Source organism: Bubalus kerabau, chromosome 5 (genome assembly GCF_029407905.1).
Source record: "Bubalus kerabau isolate K-KA32 ecotype Philippines breed swamp buffalo chromosome 5, PCC_UOA_SB_1v2, whole genome shotgun sequence".
In the NCBI taxonomy this organism is placed as follows: Eukaryota; Metazoa; Chordata; class Mammalia; order Artiodactyla; family Bovidae; genus Bubalus; species Bubalus kerabau.
The window spans coordinates 38,590,322-38,606,300 of NC_073628.1; the positions used below are offsets into that span (position 1 = coordinate 38,590,322).

The 15,979-nt window shown below is 34.9% G+C and overlaps 1 long non-coding RNA gene across 5 annotated transcripts in view; it reads left to right on the top strand.

Moving 5' to 3' along the window:
* LOC129652641 (uncharacterized) overlaps positions 1-15,979 on the top strand; it is a 45,474-nt gene that overhangs the window by 19,830 nt on the left and 9,665 nt on the right. For 2 of the 5 annotated variants that reach the window (XR_008714641.1, XR_008714639.1), the window contains one exon: positions 828-1,942. The exons of 1 other annotated variant lie outside the window; for it this stretch is intronic. This is a non-coding gene — a long non-coding RNA (uncharacterized LOC129652641). Of the gene's footprint in view, positions 1-827; positions 1,943-2,188; positions 3,349-6,946; positions 7,292-15,979 lie in introns of those variants that run through there. 2 more of the 5 variants (XR_008714645.1, XR_008714640.1) reach the window with 2 other exon arrangements.

The window sequence follows — 15,979 nt, forward strand, 5'->3', positions numbered from 1 at the left end:
AACATTTTCAATCTTGTTTTGTCTGTATATTTATCCTCAAAAATGCATTCAGTGCTATATCTCAACTGCCAAGTTCATTGCTTTTGAGTGGTGCTGATTTCAACCTGGATCAAATTTAGTGGCATTATCTGCAAACCAAGAAAATAAATTATATCAAAGGGAATGACCACTGGATCCTTAACCACCACACAGCCTCCAGATACCCCTGTGTGTCAGACTTCTGAGCACACCATGAATTTGATTCATCCATCGATGGAAAGCACATTCATCACAATTGCCATTCTAAGGCTCTTTATTATACAACTGCTTTCTTGTTTTTGCTCATTTTGATTTGAGAAGGTACTTTATTCTTCTCCCCTTCTGCCTTTATAAGACCTTCACCTTCTGTGCAACTAGCTCAAAACTGGAAATCCCTATGGTCTTTATTTGCCCTCCTCCTAGGATACCAATAAATTCTCAATCTGTTTTTTAAAAATTAATATTGGTAGGCAGATTGAGTGTAAAAATGTTTCTAAACAAGTTTAAAATAAACCTTAGTGATTCCATTAAATCTTCTTAACAACCCCGTCAAGCCAAACCCCATGTTCTCAAACAAGATGACCTATAGTATTTTTCCCAAATAAATATTTGATTTTTTTAAGGAAATAATATAAAGCAAAAAAATTAGACAATTACTTAAAGACCAAATTATTTAAGATAAACTGACTCAGTTTCTTTGTGTAGCATTTAATACCTGTGAATATTTTAACATAGAATAAGGAATCTAACTTTGGAGACTTGTTCTGCAAATCACTGATTCAGATTCACAAAAGAATTCTGTTTCCTAGCTCAAGAGCGATCTTAAAAAGTTGCAAGTTGGAAAGAAGTGATAATCTGGAGTTTGAATTCTGCTGTCTCGTGATTGTAATCAAAATCCTTGAACAGAACTGTCAAGAATCTATAGACATCTGAAGGGCTAAGAATCTTCATGGATTGTTCACGTTTTTTCTACAATGGGTACATCTAATCAATGGATGAATTGAACCTTCCTTATCTAGGTTTTAGTATGTGAAATATTTAAATAGACTTTTATAGAAAGTTTTCATATGTGGAATATTTTAAATATACTTTTATAAAAAGTCATCAGCAATTCACCCATGTAATTTTAGGTAGTAAGTGTAAACTTGGTTTTACCCAGTGAATATTTCAGAGTAAAATGTGAAGATAGACCCAAAGAAAAGTGATAATAACTGGAGGAACTCACTCTAAAATTTCTGGCTTTCCTTCCATGAGGATATGGAAGATTTTCTTTTCTAATTAGGAGCAAAAACATTGAAATGCTGTGTGTAAAAATGGGGAAAAGATGAAATAAAGAACATAAAAACTAGAGTGGAGAAGGCTGAGTATAGATCAGTTCAAGAAAAATTTACTTGGCATTTATATCACACCTGGCATAATCCTCTGTGTTAGGCATAGAGAATGTAGTTACTGAGGGCAACAGAAATGTAAATAATTATGATCCAGTATGACCAGTACTATGATAAAAATGTATATAAAATGCTGAGGGAACACATAAAGAAAAGGACTCACTCTGCCATGATAGAACTCATGAGAAGAGGTAATATTTTAGATCCTCTTTAAAAAATATTTTTACTTTTAACAAGTCCTTTCGTTATCATCCCTACTTTGAAATTCTATTTCTAGGGACTTTCAAACTTTTCAACAGTTTCCTCTGTTCCTAAGTTTATTATTCTAAATACTACTGTGTGAGTGTGCTTTTTTAAAAAAAATTTTCAGTATTACAAATTGAAAGATTTCTGTTTGTACACCTATTTTATTTTATATAGGTAAAACACATTTTTATGACTCTAAATGTCTGAAAGATACTGAAGAATCCAATTGAAAACTGATGAAATTGCATTTCTTTTGTTTTCTTTTTTGGGGTTAATTTTTCATTGAAAATGCTTGTCTGGATTTTGCACTTCTTTAGTTTGTTTTACACTTATCAAGTTATAAAATTCTTTGAAATGTCCCTTAAGAACTGTAAAACATTTGTTGACATTATTTTCTAAATATTCTAATTCCTCAGATACACTACCAGATTTTTGTTGTTATTGTTGTGTTTGTTGAGTTGAGTTTGTCTGTTTGTTTATCAGTTCAGTTCAGTCTCTCAGTCATGTCCGACTCTTTCCCACCCCATGAATTGCAGCACGCCAGGCCTCCCTGTCCATCGCCAACTCCCGGAGTTCACTGAGACTCACATCCATCGAATCAGTGATGCCATCCAGCCATCTCATCCTCTGGCGTCCCCTTCTCCTCCTGCCCCCAATCCCTCCCAGCATCAGAGTCTTTTCCAATGAGTCAACTCTTCACATGAGGTGGCCAAAGTACTGGAGTTTCAGCCTCAGCATCAGTCCTTCCAAAGAACACCCAGGACTGATCTCCTTTAGAATGGACTGGTTGCCTATAATTCTCCCCAAATTCTCTCTCCTCCTGCTTCAGTGTAGACTTCCTGCTGTATAGACAGCCATTCTTCTGATTTTCTCTTTAACTTCACCCTGAGACTCCTCTTCTCTGCTTCCTAATATTAATCTCCATGTGTAGTGAACATTTGTGATTCTTTTGGGTGCTAGTATCTAAACCTTTCCTATGTAGGTGAAGTCATACACTTTTTGAGCCAGACTCTCATTATAGAAGTTGAAATTGGTGGATAAAGAAGTCTTGAGCCTCCTTTGCAACAAGGATATGATTACTCCACCTGGTTTCCTGAATCAGATCCACCTCTTCTGGACCTTGAATCAGAAGCTTTGACCCAAATAAAGAGGAACCAGTTAGTTCAATCCAGTTGTGCGCATGGCAGCAATGCCAGGAGTTGTGTGACAGCTATTGCACAATGTGTCTGTTGCTGATCGTCTTGGCAGAGTACAGTCTGCAGTGTTTACATGCCCAACCAGCTGCAGCATTGTGTTGTCCCAGATCAGCTTGGAGGACTGGTCATAGGCATTATTTTTCACTTGTGCTTACCTTTCTGAAACTTCTGTTAGTATAATGGTGAGTCACCTAAGTTTCTTTCTGTCCAATTTTTGTTTTTTGTTTTTTTTTTTTTTTAAAAGTTGGGGAGGTTCTACTTTCATAGATTTTTCTCAACTTCATTCTCCAGTGTTTCTATGATTTCATCTTTAACTTTCACCACTTTCATTTTTTATTTCAAACCATGCTTTTTTTTGGTTTCCTGTTGTTCCTTTATGATTAATACCTTGGTGTTGGTACCATGGTAATGGTTTATGTATATGATTTCTTCCCTTAACTCTCTAATAAGTGTCTTATTTATAGTTTATTTCATTTAAATTTTTTCTGCTCCCCTATACTGCAGGTGAGTGACCTTGTACCAGGGTCCACAGGTGGGCTCAGCTTTAGGGTCTGCAAGGTAGCAGGTCTAGGTTCACAGACCCTGGCAGGCCTGGAGAGAAGGTCTGCAGTGAAGTCTGACAGTCACTGGGCTCTCTTACCTTCATAAGAGAACTTCTGGGCTGAGGGCTCTCTCTCTTGGTCCTGTACTGCACAGGCTTGGAGGAAGAGTGATGCAGATTAAGTAAAACTGGGCTTCCTCCTCTCTCTAACATGTCTTTTCTCATTTCTGTGCTATTTTCAAATGCCACAATCTCTCATGTGGATTTCGGTGCTCTAGTGAAGGTATTTGCTCCATGAATGGTTGTCAAATTGGTTTCTTAAGGGCAATGAGGCCTGGAATATCCTATCCCACTATCTTACTGACATCACTAGCTGATCCATTTCTATATTGTTACCTTATTTAAGTATTTCATACCTTATCTTTCAGTTTTCTTCCCACCTTTCTCATCTTCAGATATCATATATCATTATTTATATAGAAAAATAAACAAAACATAAATGTGTGTATATATATGTATGCATGGGCTTCCCTGGTGGCTCAGACAATGAAGATTCTGCCTACAATGCAGGAGACCCGGATTCAATCCCTGGGTCATGAAGATCTTCTGAAGAAGGGAATGGCAACCCACTCCAGTATTCTTGCCTGGGAAACCCCATGGACAGAGGAGCCTGGTGGACTACAGTCCATGGGGTCACAAAGAGACATGACTGGGTGACTAAGACTTTCACTTTCATATATGTATGCGTGTGTGTGTGTGTGTGTGTGTGTAGTCTTTGTCATTCTCTTTGTACAAACCTTCAAAATATTGAGCTTCTAAGTGCTAATCTCTCTTTTCATTCCCACACTATCTAGATTTTCTGTTTAGTATGGTCATCAGTAGCTACATGAAGTTAACTTTTAATTAAAGAAAGTTAAAAGTAAAGTTCCTCAGCCACATTAGATATATTTTATGGACTCAACAGCCACATGTAACCAGTAACTACTGTATTAAACAGCAGAGAGACAAAACAATTTAAGCATTACAGAGGTTTATTCAAAAGCACTGATCTAGACACATCAATCTCATTCACTCCTATTTAAATATCATATGCAGAAGATACCCAAATCTGCTTCCTCAGTTATGGCATGTTGTATAGGTAGTCTAATTCAACTCAAAATTCCATTTCCTTTCTATCCTGTCTAGCTCTGTTTTAAAGGCCATAGAAGAAAATATTTACTTTCCAACCTCCGATTCAACTAAAGAAATGAGGAAGACAATATGCTACAGTTTTGGCCAATGGGATAAACCTAATCCACACTGCCCCCTCCCCTTTTTTTCTCCTGCTTTGTCAGTAGGTCAAGGCTGGAACTGCATCCACCATCTGGTATTCATGAAGAAAGATAATAAGTCACATAGATGCAGACCCTGAACCAGAGCTGAGACTTAGCTACTCACATCATTTTGTTATATGAGAAATAAGCCACTATTTAAGCACTGTAGTTTTGTTGTTCCATTGTCTGAAGCCAAAGAACATTTCCATACATATTCCAGCTAAATCTGCTATATAGTAATAAATATTTTTCAGGAAAAAAAAAAAACTATTTCTCAATCCTACTACCTAAAAATATTTTTCTACACCACCTCAGGGATAATCAGTCATAGAAGTGGCACTGTTTCTGTCCTCTCTGGAATGTAGGCTGCATGACCTGATCTGTTTTCTCCATCTCTGTATATGCAATCTCTAGAATAATGTCTAGTAGTTAGTACTCAATAAATGTATCTTTAATAAAGTCTAAATAAGATGCATATTCTTAGGAGACAAAATAAATCCAGACATAAAGACCCTGAGGAACATAGACTGTGAAATTAACCTCAGATGAGTCACTCAGCTAAAACCACTTCAAAGAAAATGGAAATGTCCTGTCTCCTTTAGGCTGGGAGATGATGGTTGTACCTATGAAGGACAGTGGTGAAATGGTCTTCTTCCATGCCTTTGTGAATTTCAGGAGACATGCTTTTGTTTTATTGTTTTAAATTTGTTTGACCTAACTGTATGGTGGAAATAATAGAGGCTGTTCTAAAAATGATAATGTCTAATAGAATCTCTGCCCTATAAATGCTCCAACTCTACCTGCCATAACATTTTGACTATGATTAAAACAGTAATTTTCCTCATTTCATAAGTATACTGACGTGTTGAGAATTTGTGCACTATTTATGTACAATAATATTTACAGCCCTTTAGAGGCTGTGCCAATCCTGGGACAAATCATTGCCCAGAGGATGCAGTTTTATTAATCTCATGACATCAAAATATGCATTGCAAATTGTTCTTTATGACTACAGTAAATTCACATCTTTCCTCAGAAGCTGAAATATCAGTGCTAGAGAGATACACAGTTGAAAATGTTTGTCCTGTTGTACTCTGATTTACAGTAAATTATTATAGTTTTCCAGGTAGTCATAATTTTGCAATTTGTTTGATATAGTGAAACTATTTAGTTCTCTGTGATGGGGAACTGATCTATTGCCAAATGTTAGCTGTCACCTGAGTTTCCCAGTTTATCTGTCATCATTAGTCATCCTGTTTGTGTTGGCACATGGCTCAAAATCTAGTACACACAAAATTTTAAATTACTTCTTAGACAGTAACCTTATTGTGTATTGCTTTTAAATGTATTGTGTGTACCTTTTAATTTATCTACCTGTCTATCAAGAAAAAAAGACATATAATTCAATGGAAATACACTTATTTCAGTACTTGCCATGAAAGATCCTCTAAAAAATGTTGCAACAGGAAGCCAAAATTTAATAATTGCTCTCTACCCGCTTCCAGCAGAAGGAATCAGGTATAGAGGAACAAATAAAACTATGCTACAATGTAAAATTGTATAGCCAAGTAAATATAATAATTTATTTCTATTGTATTATAGAAATATATATGATTTCTCATCCATAAAAACTTTTGATGGTTTATTTTGAATGAAATTCAGGTATATATATATATCTGTGTATGTATTAATGTGTATATCTATATACATACCTACATATAGATACAGATACATTTCCCAGATGGATATTACAGGTTTTCCATCTGGGGATCATTTTTCAAAGGTTTCATGGGAGAGAAACTGTAAAAGTAGTCCTTAAAAAATATGACACACAAAATTGTAACAGAGAAATAATAGAGAAGGGTATAGCCCTTGTAGATAAACAGCTTTGGGTTTGAATATAACACCAGCCTTTTTTGGGTTGTGAGATTTGGGTACAACACTTGATCCCTGTGATGTTGTTTCTTTACCTTGCAAAACAGGAGATAATACTTGTCAAACAAAGTAGTAAATAGGTTAAATTGTGAGAAATGTATAACAGAGGTCATAGCATTGTCATTTTCAATAATTGGTAAAAAAAAAAAAGCTATTTACAGAGGAATATTGGGCAGAGATAAAAGTTTGCAAAATAGGAAATGTCATTTTATTCAGATTTGTTGATTCTAAAATTATGTGGAAAAGTACATATTTCATTGTATAAATAAAATTCAGATTATTGATCTAGTCCGCTTGGGTTGTTTCCAGCTTTTTGCTATAGCGAATATTGGTGCTCTGAACATGAACTTCTGGTGCACATATCCTAGTGTTTTGCTAAGAGGGGAACTGCGTGGTCATTGGAAATGCATATCTTTGACTTCACAAGATAATGCTTAATTGATTTCAAAGTGGTTTAATGATTTGTATTTCTGTCATTAGTGTCTAAAGTTTGTATTTGTTTCTTAGTTTCACAAGTGTCTGGTTTTTGTCTTTTTAATTTTGGCCAATCAGGAGGGTATAAAGTGCTATTACCTTTGATTTTCATTTTTATTTTATTCATCACTGTTACATAAAAGTATTTTATTTATTGAATATCAAGGCTTCTCCTTCTGTGAAAAACACTGTGTATGACCTTTGGCTATTTTTCTATGAGGTTATTTTGCCCCTTTCTGAAAACTTACATTTCGAAGATAGGTATGTATCTAAATACAAATCCTTTGACAGTTCTATTTCTATAGGCTGAAAATTTGTGTCCCCCTTAATGTTCATATTTGAAACCTTATATCCAATGTGACGTTGATTGGTGATGGGCCTTTGGGAGCTAATTGGATAGCATGGGTGGAGCCCTCCTGAATGAGATTAGTGCCCTTATAAAGCAGACCCAGAGGGATTGCTCCTCCTTTCTGCCATAGTGAAAAGATAGTCATCTGTGAAACAGGAAACATGCTGGCAACAGCCACACCACTGAATCCATCAGGGCTTTCATCTTGGATTTTTCAGCCTCTTGAACTGTGAGGGATACATTTTTATTGTTTTAAGTCATTTAGTCTATGGTATTTTGTTATAGCAGCACAAATGGCCTGAGACACATATATTGCAAACATCTAACTAGAAAGTAAATTCTACAAGGGGGAAACAAAAAGTTTTGTTCACTGATATGTCCATAGCATCTAGCACAATGACTGGAACACAGAGTACTCAAGGAGAATTTGTTGAGTTAATAAACAGAATTTTACATTTATTGCATCCCTTCATAGGTTGCACATTTGAAATCTTGTAATGAGAAGTTCTTCACTAGCCTGAGGTCATATAAATAGTTATATATATTCTCTTCAAAAAAGTTTACTTTCCTCTTCACATAAGTTATTATTTTCTTTAATCCACCTAGAATTGAATCGTGTACATGATAATTAATTGTCCAAGCATAATTAATTTATAAGCCTATCTTTCCCTAGTGATTGGCAAAACAAAACTTTTTTATATATCAAGCTTTTATATAATGCTGAAAATATTCTTGTGTTCTGCACTATTTTATGTGCCTCTTTTCTCTTCCCATGCCAATTATTTCTAATTCTTAAGTAATATTTTAGTTACTGTAATTTTTTTTATTTTTGATACCATGCTGGATATTATCTTCCACTTTCTTCTTCACTTCCTTCAGAAGTGTTTGGTGTTTCTAACATCATTCTTATTATATAATCCTTAAATAGCCCTCAAGTTTCTTTTAAATAAAAACTTTGAGAGTGTTATTAGAATTTTATTGAAACTAATGATTCTGGATGTAAAGAAAAAATATGTCCAGAATATTGAGTTGTTTTATCCAAGAGCAAAGTATATTTCCACACCTCTTTTGGTCTCTTCATAAATACCCTTCAATATTTGTTTTTCAATTTTGAGGTTCAATCTTGTACTTCCTTCATTATATATGTTGCTATGAATCTCACATTTTGTTATGATTTAGTAAATTGTATCATTTTACAAACTACAATTTGCATTTGTGGCTGCTGTGTAAAATTCCCATTGATTTTTATATATTGGTTATGTGTCTGGTTACATTGGCAAACATTCTTCTTCATTCTAATAACTTGCAGATTCTTTGAAGTGTTTATTCTAGATAATTTTATCTACAGATATGCTTGTGTTTCTTGTTTCATGATCTGTAAACGTTTAACTAAGTTTTTCCCTTATGTGTACTCCAATGACAAGAATCTCAGTCCAACAGAAACCATTCATGAGCATCTTCTTTATTTTAGTAACCAACTTTGCTGTAGGATTTTGTTAAATAATATCTAGAAGACTGAGGAAATCCTTTCTATTTTTATTGTTAATAACTAAGCATCTTGAATGAATGCTTACTAATATCAGTTACTTTTCTCTGCATTATGGAAAAAAATCTTTTTTCCCCTCTTTCAATCAGTTAATGTGACAATCTTCATCATTAGAGTTTTCAGTATTGAACCCACCTTGCTTGTCACAGATAAGCTTTACTTGTTTATGAGTTATGATCTCTTTTATATATTGCTGAATTTAGCTGGCTCATATTTTACTGAAGGTTTTACAAATTTATTCATGAGGTGATTTACTTGTAGCATTCCTCTTTTATACTACCATGACAAAGTTTGTTTATCAAGATTATATTGGCTTCATAGATTTAATTGAAGAGAGTCCTTTTTTCCCATGCCTTAGGACATTTGTTTAAAATTGCAATGATCTGTTTTATTAATGCTTTGTCATATAGTCCTTTAAATCATAAAGCTTGGTGTTTGTCTTTGGAGAATATTTTGAACCTCTATAAGAAACTTAATTTCCCTGATGGAATTTTGGTTTTCTCCTCTTTAAAGAGAATTTCTAGAAATTTGTTGTGTGTCTGTGTGTGTGTATATATGTACACACATATACACACATATGACATGTATGTGTGTGTATATATGTTTCATATGTGTGTATGTACACATATACTGATATATTTAGTATGTAGTATGGCACCCCACTCCAGTACTCTTGCCTGGAAAATCCTATGGACAGAGGAGCCTGGTGAGCTGTAGTCCATGGGGTCACTAAGAGTCGGACAGGACTGAATGACTTCCCTTTCACTTTTCACTTTCATACATTGGAGAAGGAAATGGCAACCCACTCCAGTGTTCTTGCCTGGAGAATCCCAGGGACGGGGAGCCTGGTGGGCTGCCATCTCTGGGGTCGCACAGAGTCAGACACGACTGAAGCGACTTAGCAGCAGTAGCAGCAGCAGCAGTATATAAATATACAAAGTATTGGCACATGTTTCTTAAAGGTATGCTCTTATTTTTTTTAATTTGTCATTTTCATTTTCTAATGTACTTTTATTTGAGCATTTCTGTATTTTATTCACTTTGTCTTGCCCAAAAGTAGCATATTTAACTCTCTTTTAAAGAAATTTTTCCATTTTTTTTTTTATTTTTACTTTCATTTCTGTTCTTGCCACTGTTGTTCCCTACTTTTTTCATTCTGAAGTTGGATATTGGCTCATTGATTTTTAGTAGTTTATTTCCTTAATATAACATTTAAGGCTATACATTTATCTTTAATATTGTTTGTCTCATCTTCATGCTAAAATTTTTAAAATAGTAATCAATTCTCTTCTAAGCATTTACATTTTTATTATGATTTCTTTTATGAACAGAGCTTCCCAGGTGTCACTAGTGGTAAGAATTTGCCTGCAAGTGCAGGAGACATGGGTTCAATCCCTGGGTCAGGAAGATCTCCTGGACTAGAGAATGGCTACCCACTCCTGTATTTTTGCCTGGGAAATCCCATGGACAGAGGAGCCTAATGGGCTGCAGTCCATGGGGTACAAAGAGTCAGACATGACTGAGCACAAGCTCTTATGAGCTACAGATAATTAGAAGTGTCTATGATAATGTTCAGATTGCTTGGAGGGTAAAAGTATCCCATACTTGCTGATTTCTGATTTAACAGCATATTGTTTCTTTATTTTTATTTTTTTAAGCCAATATGGGTTTTAATAACTAAAAAGTAAAACATTTCTCTTAACATCAAAATCAAAGATGATTGTACTTATTTTAATATCACTATATAAATATGAGAATGTTAATTGACACTTGTCTAGGTCAAATATTCCAGTTACATTAACAAACATATATAAAACAAATATAAATTTATAGTAAATGTCATGATTATCTGCTTCATCATGAATTGAATAGCCTGAAAGCTGCCTCTTTTGTTTGCTTTCGTTTATTTTACTTTAATAATCTCAAAGTATTGAGGAAGGAAAGAAGAGAAACACAACTGAGCAATATTTCAATTTTGATTAAATAGGAGTCTGGTTAGTTGCAATCCCTTCTGAATACTTCTCAGAGGAGAAGACACACTGTGATGTGGTGACTTGCCACTCCACACTGGTTGGAGAGGTTAGGCCATTTCTTGATAGCAGGTACATATCCAGTGTCTCATTCTCCCTAAAAAAAATGTGTAAGAAAAAAGTAGGTAGTTCATCTGAGAGGTTGCTCTCATCTGTACAAACTAATTTCTTTTCTTGATGCTGGGACATCCATCAGAAACATGTTAGTTTGTGTTTCTTTAAAAAGTTGAATATGTGTTCAAAATGTCTTGCTTTGTTACGATTTTATGACTGGGAACACAAAGTATTTTGTATATATTTTATCATGTTTACTAAGAATGCATTTTCTCTAATTTGTTATTTATCATTCCATATATTTCCTTTAAATCAAGTATGCTAATTGTGTTGTTAATTTTTTTATGACTTCACTAGTGTTTCATCTGTTTTATCAATAACTATTACATTGGATATGGTTTGTCTCCAATATATACATATTAGTTTATATATGCATATATCTATAAAATATGCATTATAAGTGCATTAGGCATATGCATTTTATATATACTAGAAATAGTATTTTTAAATATGTAAATAAATTTACTTATATGAGCCTATTTTATTAGGTTCATAAAAGGGAATACTTGTTTATTCATCCTGGCAATTGAATTTGCTATTTTTTCATATAAATTTATTAGTTCCTAGTGATGTTTCTTCTAAACAAGTATTATTTTACAACAATTTTAGATATCCAGAAAAATTGTGAAGCTGATATGAGTTCCTATATTCTATAGCTAGTTTCTCTTATTATTAAAATTTTGTATTAGTATGGTATATATTTGTAATTAATGATCCAGCATTTATACAATATTATTATCTGAATTTCATTCTTTATTCAGAGTTCCTTGGAGTTTGCCTAATGTCTTTTTTCCCCTGTTCCAGGATCCCATCCAATATACCATATTAGGCTACTCTTAGCTATGACATTCAGTTTTCCTTGTTTGTGATGACCTTGACAGATTTGAGGAATTCTTATCAGATATTTTGGGCCTATTGGAATATGTTGATGCTTTCCCATAAAATGAATAGACTAGGGTTATGAGTGACTGGGATGAAGACCAGAAAGAGAAATGCTATTTTCATCATATTGTTATCATGGGTTCATTTGCTTTCAGTTCAGTTAGTCGCTCAGTCATGTCCAATTCTTTGCGACCCCATGAACCGCAGCACGCCAGGCCTCCCTGTCCATCACCAACTCCTGAAGCCCACCCAAACCCATGTCCATTGAGTCGGTGATGCCATCCAACCATCCAGGCCACAGAACTGGAAAAGGTCAGTTTTCATTCCAATCCCAAAGAAAGGCAATGCCAAAGAATGCTTAAACTACCACACAATTGTACTCATCTCACATGCTAGTAAAGTAATGCTTAAAATTCTCCAAGCCAGGCCTCAGCAATATGTGAACTGTGAACTTCCAGATGTTCAAGTTGGTTTTAGAAAAGGCAGAGGAACCAGAGATCAAATTGCCAACATCTGATGAATCATCAAAAAAACAAGAGAGTTATTATGGGTACATACTATCAAAACAGCATATCACTGTTGACCTTGGTTACCTGGATGAGGTAGTATTTATCAGTTTTCTCCATTTTAAAGGTGCTTTCCTCTGCACTTTGCATCTGTTGCTGAGTCACTCAGTCATGTCTAACTCTTTGCAACCCCATGGACTGCAGCATACCAGGCTGCCCTGTCCTTTACCATCTCCTGGATCTTGCTCAAACTCATGTCCATTGAGTCGGTGATGCCATCCAACAGTCTCATCTCCTGTTGACCCCTTCTCCTCCTGCCCCTATCTTTCCCAGCCTCAGGGTCTTTTCCAATGAGTCAGCTCTTCACATCAGGTGGCCAAAGTATTGGTGTTTCAGCTTCAGCATCAGCCCTTCCACTGAATATTCAGGGTTGATTTCCTTTAGGATTGACCACTTTGATCTCCTTGCAGCCAAAGGGACTATCAAGAGTCTTCTCCAACACCACAGTTCAAAAGTATCAATTCTTCTGCACTCTGCCTCCTTTATGGTTCAACTGTCACATCCATACATGACTACTGGAAAAACCATAGCTTTGACTAAATGGACATTTGTCTGCAAAGTAATATCTCTGCTTTCTAATATACTGTCCAGGTTGGTCATGGCTTTTCTTCCAAGAAGCAAGCATCTATTAATTTCATGGCTGCAGTCACCATCTGTAGTGATTTTGCAGCCCAAGAAAAGAAAGTCTGTCACTGTTTCCATTGTTTTCCCATCTATTTGCCATGAAGTGATGGGACCAGGTGTCATGATCTTAGTTTATTGAATATTGAGTTTTTAGCCAGCTTTTTCACTCTTCTCTTTCACCTTCATCAAGAAGCTCTTTAGTTCCTCCTTACTTTCTGTCGTAAAAGTGGTGTCATCTGCATATCTGAGGTTATTGATATTTCTCCCAGCAATCTCAATTCTAATCTGTGCATCATCCAGCCCTTTGCATAGTGTCCTCTTTGAAAGGAAATCGTTTTGTGCATCCAGAGGAGATACGTTCCACCTTTTGAAGGGAAAAGTATCTACATATATTATTTGGAAGATAAACAGATTTGTGCCTACTCTCTCATTTCTTTAATTACTCATATGTTTATATTAGTATGATCTCTGGATATTTATTTTATACTTTGGGATATAATTCAACACTGATTTACTAGAAATATTTGCTCAATTTTCTTTTCAAATTTGACTTTTGGAAGCTCTTTCAGTTATCTCCTGTGTCTTTTGACATACTTCTATCATTGTGGATATTTTTGTTTGATTAAATTTATTTTTGAATGCTTCCCTACTTTATTGCATTTGAAAATGTCCCTGGTTCATATATATTTTTTTGCCCCAGTCCTAATATCAGACTTTTTCCCAAGCATCCCTCTTTCTTTTTATTGAATAATGATATTACATGTCAGGATCCTTACTTCTTAGTGTCTCTGCTCTAGTCCTCTGAACTGACAGAGCAAGGGACTCCATGTTTGTACTAACCAGTGAATATATACATGCCTATACATATTTCTGCTTCCCAGGTAGCTCAGTAGTAAAGAATCTGCCTGCCAGTGCAGGAGATGTGGGTTTGATCACTGGGTCAGGAAGATCCCTTGGAGGAGGAAATGGCAACCCACTCCAGTATTCTTGCCTGGGAAATCCCAAGGACAGAAGAGCCTGGTAGATAATAGTCCATAGGGTTGCAAAAGTGTTGGACCTGACTTCGGGAACAAATCTATATTTCTATATATAACTATTAAGCGAAATGTGAGTTTATACCAGTGTTTCTAATCCACTACCACGTTGATCACTGTATCCTGTTCCTTTGTTTATTTTAACATCCTACTCCAACAATGAGAATTCTGACTCAGTCGTGAATTATCCACTTACCTAATTGTCCAAGCCAAGGATACATGAATAGTAATATTAAAATAGTTAATTCACACTTCCAACCTCATAACAGTTTTATCTGTGTACAATTTCTTATTCTGCTTTCATGGACTTCACACATTGCCCAGTCTGCTTAGATCAGCATTTCTTCCCAGCCCCTTCTGTGAGATGCTAAATATATTTGTAATACAATTTGATTATTTGTCATAGTCTGCTCTCCATGCTTGTATCCACTAACCTCCTAAATGATCCTTATAAAATTGCATAACTAAGGGTTCACACTTCAGTAAGTTTTGTGAATTTTTTAAAATATGTAGTGTGATATATCTACCGCTATATCATATGTAATATTTTCACTGCCCTAAAAATCCCTGTGCACCTCCTATTCAGTTCAGTCCAAATAGGAGAGGTGTGCAGCTGAGTGATTGCAATGACTACAAATGGAACTTAAGTCTGTTTCTAGGTTCTCACACATATTTTGAATTTTATATATTTTTAATTTTTTAAATATTTTAAACTTTGTTATTTTATATTCTATGTCTGATCATTTAATGCCTGTAATCTTTGGTAATCTAAAACAGCTGTTTGCTATTACTGCTCACTCCTATTCAGAATAGTTTATTTCATCATAAATGAAGTAATTATTATTATTTTGTATTGTTAGAGTTAACTTGTTTTATCTGTGGGGTCCTGAGGAGCCAGAGTTGTAGATCCTTTCCTCCTGCGAATTCTGCATTTATTTGCTTTGCCAGCAGATGCTACATGGCTGGAACTATTTTAATATAATGAATATGTTGGAGATTTCCCAGACTTCACAGGCTGTGCATGTTTGAATTCCATATCTGATTAGTTCAGGTCAATGATTGCAGTTCTCCACAGGTGATACTTACTATATCATGTACTATTCACTGCTCTCATTTTGTTAAGATTCCTTTTGGAGGGAACACTTGGGCTATTTCTTATTTTGTTCATCAAAAATAAATGATTTTAGAGTTTTGGGGGGAGATTTTTTTGTCATTTACTTAGGATCAAATTATACTAAATTAGGGGAGATAGATACCTAGAATATTTTTAATGACATATTTCCAGAAGATATCCCATTAGTTCAGTTTTAGTCATGTGGATGATAATGAAGGCATGGAATATTTAAGCTATCTTATCTAGCAGGCATAACAAAATAAAAATCAGTCTGAAGCTCTAATTTTGAGAGTAATAAGCACATAGATGAGAATTGGAGGTATATAGTTCAAAGTGATCACTCAAGGGACATTCAGACTACAGGAAAGTGTGGAGGCTATTCAGTGTCGCATATACAACTAAATATATGTGCTAGGTGAAATGGGGACATAAAGTTTGTTTATCGTTTTCCCCAGGGTGAACAAATCTTTTTTGTGTTTTTGTTTAATTTTTATTAAATGACAACAAATCTCTATCAAAATATATGTCAGTTACCAATGCTTATTTCCAAAAGGACACGTTGTGATAATAGTCTTCAAACTGTCATAAAACTATGTACATCTTTTAAGT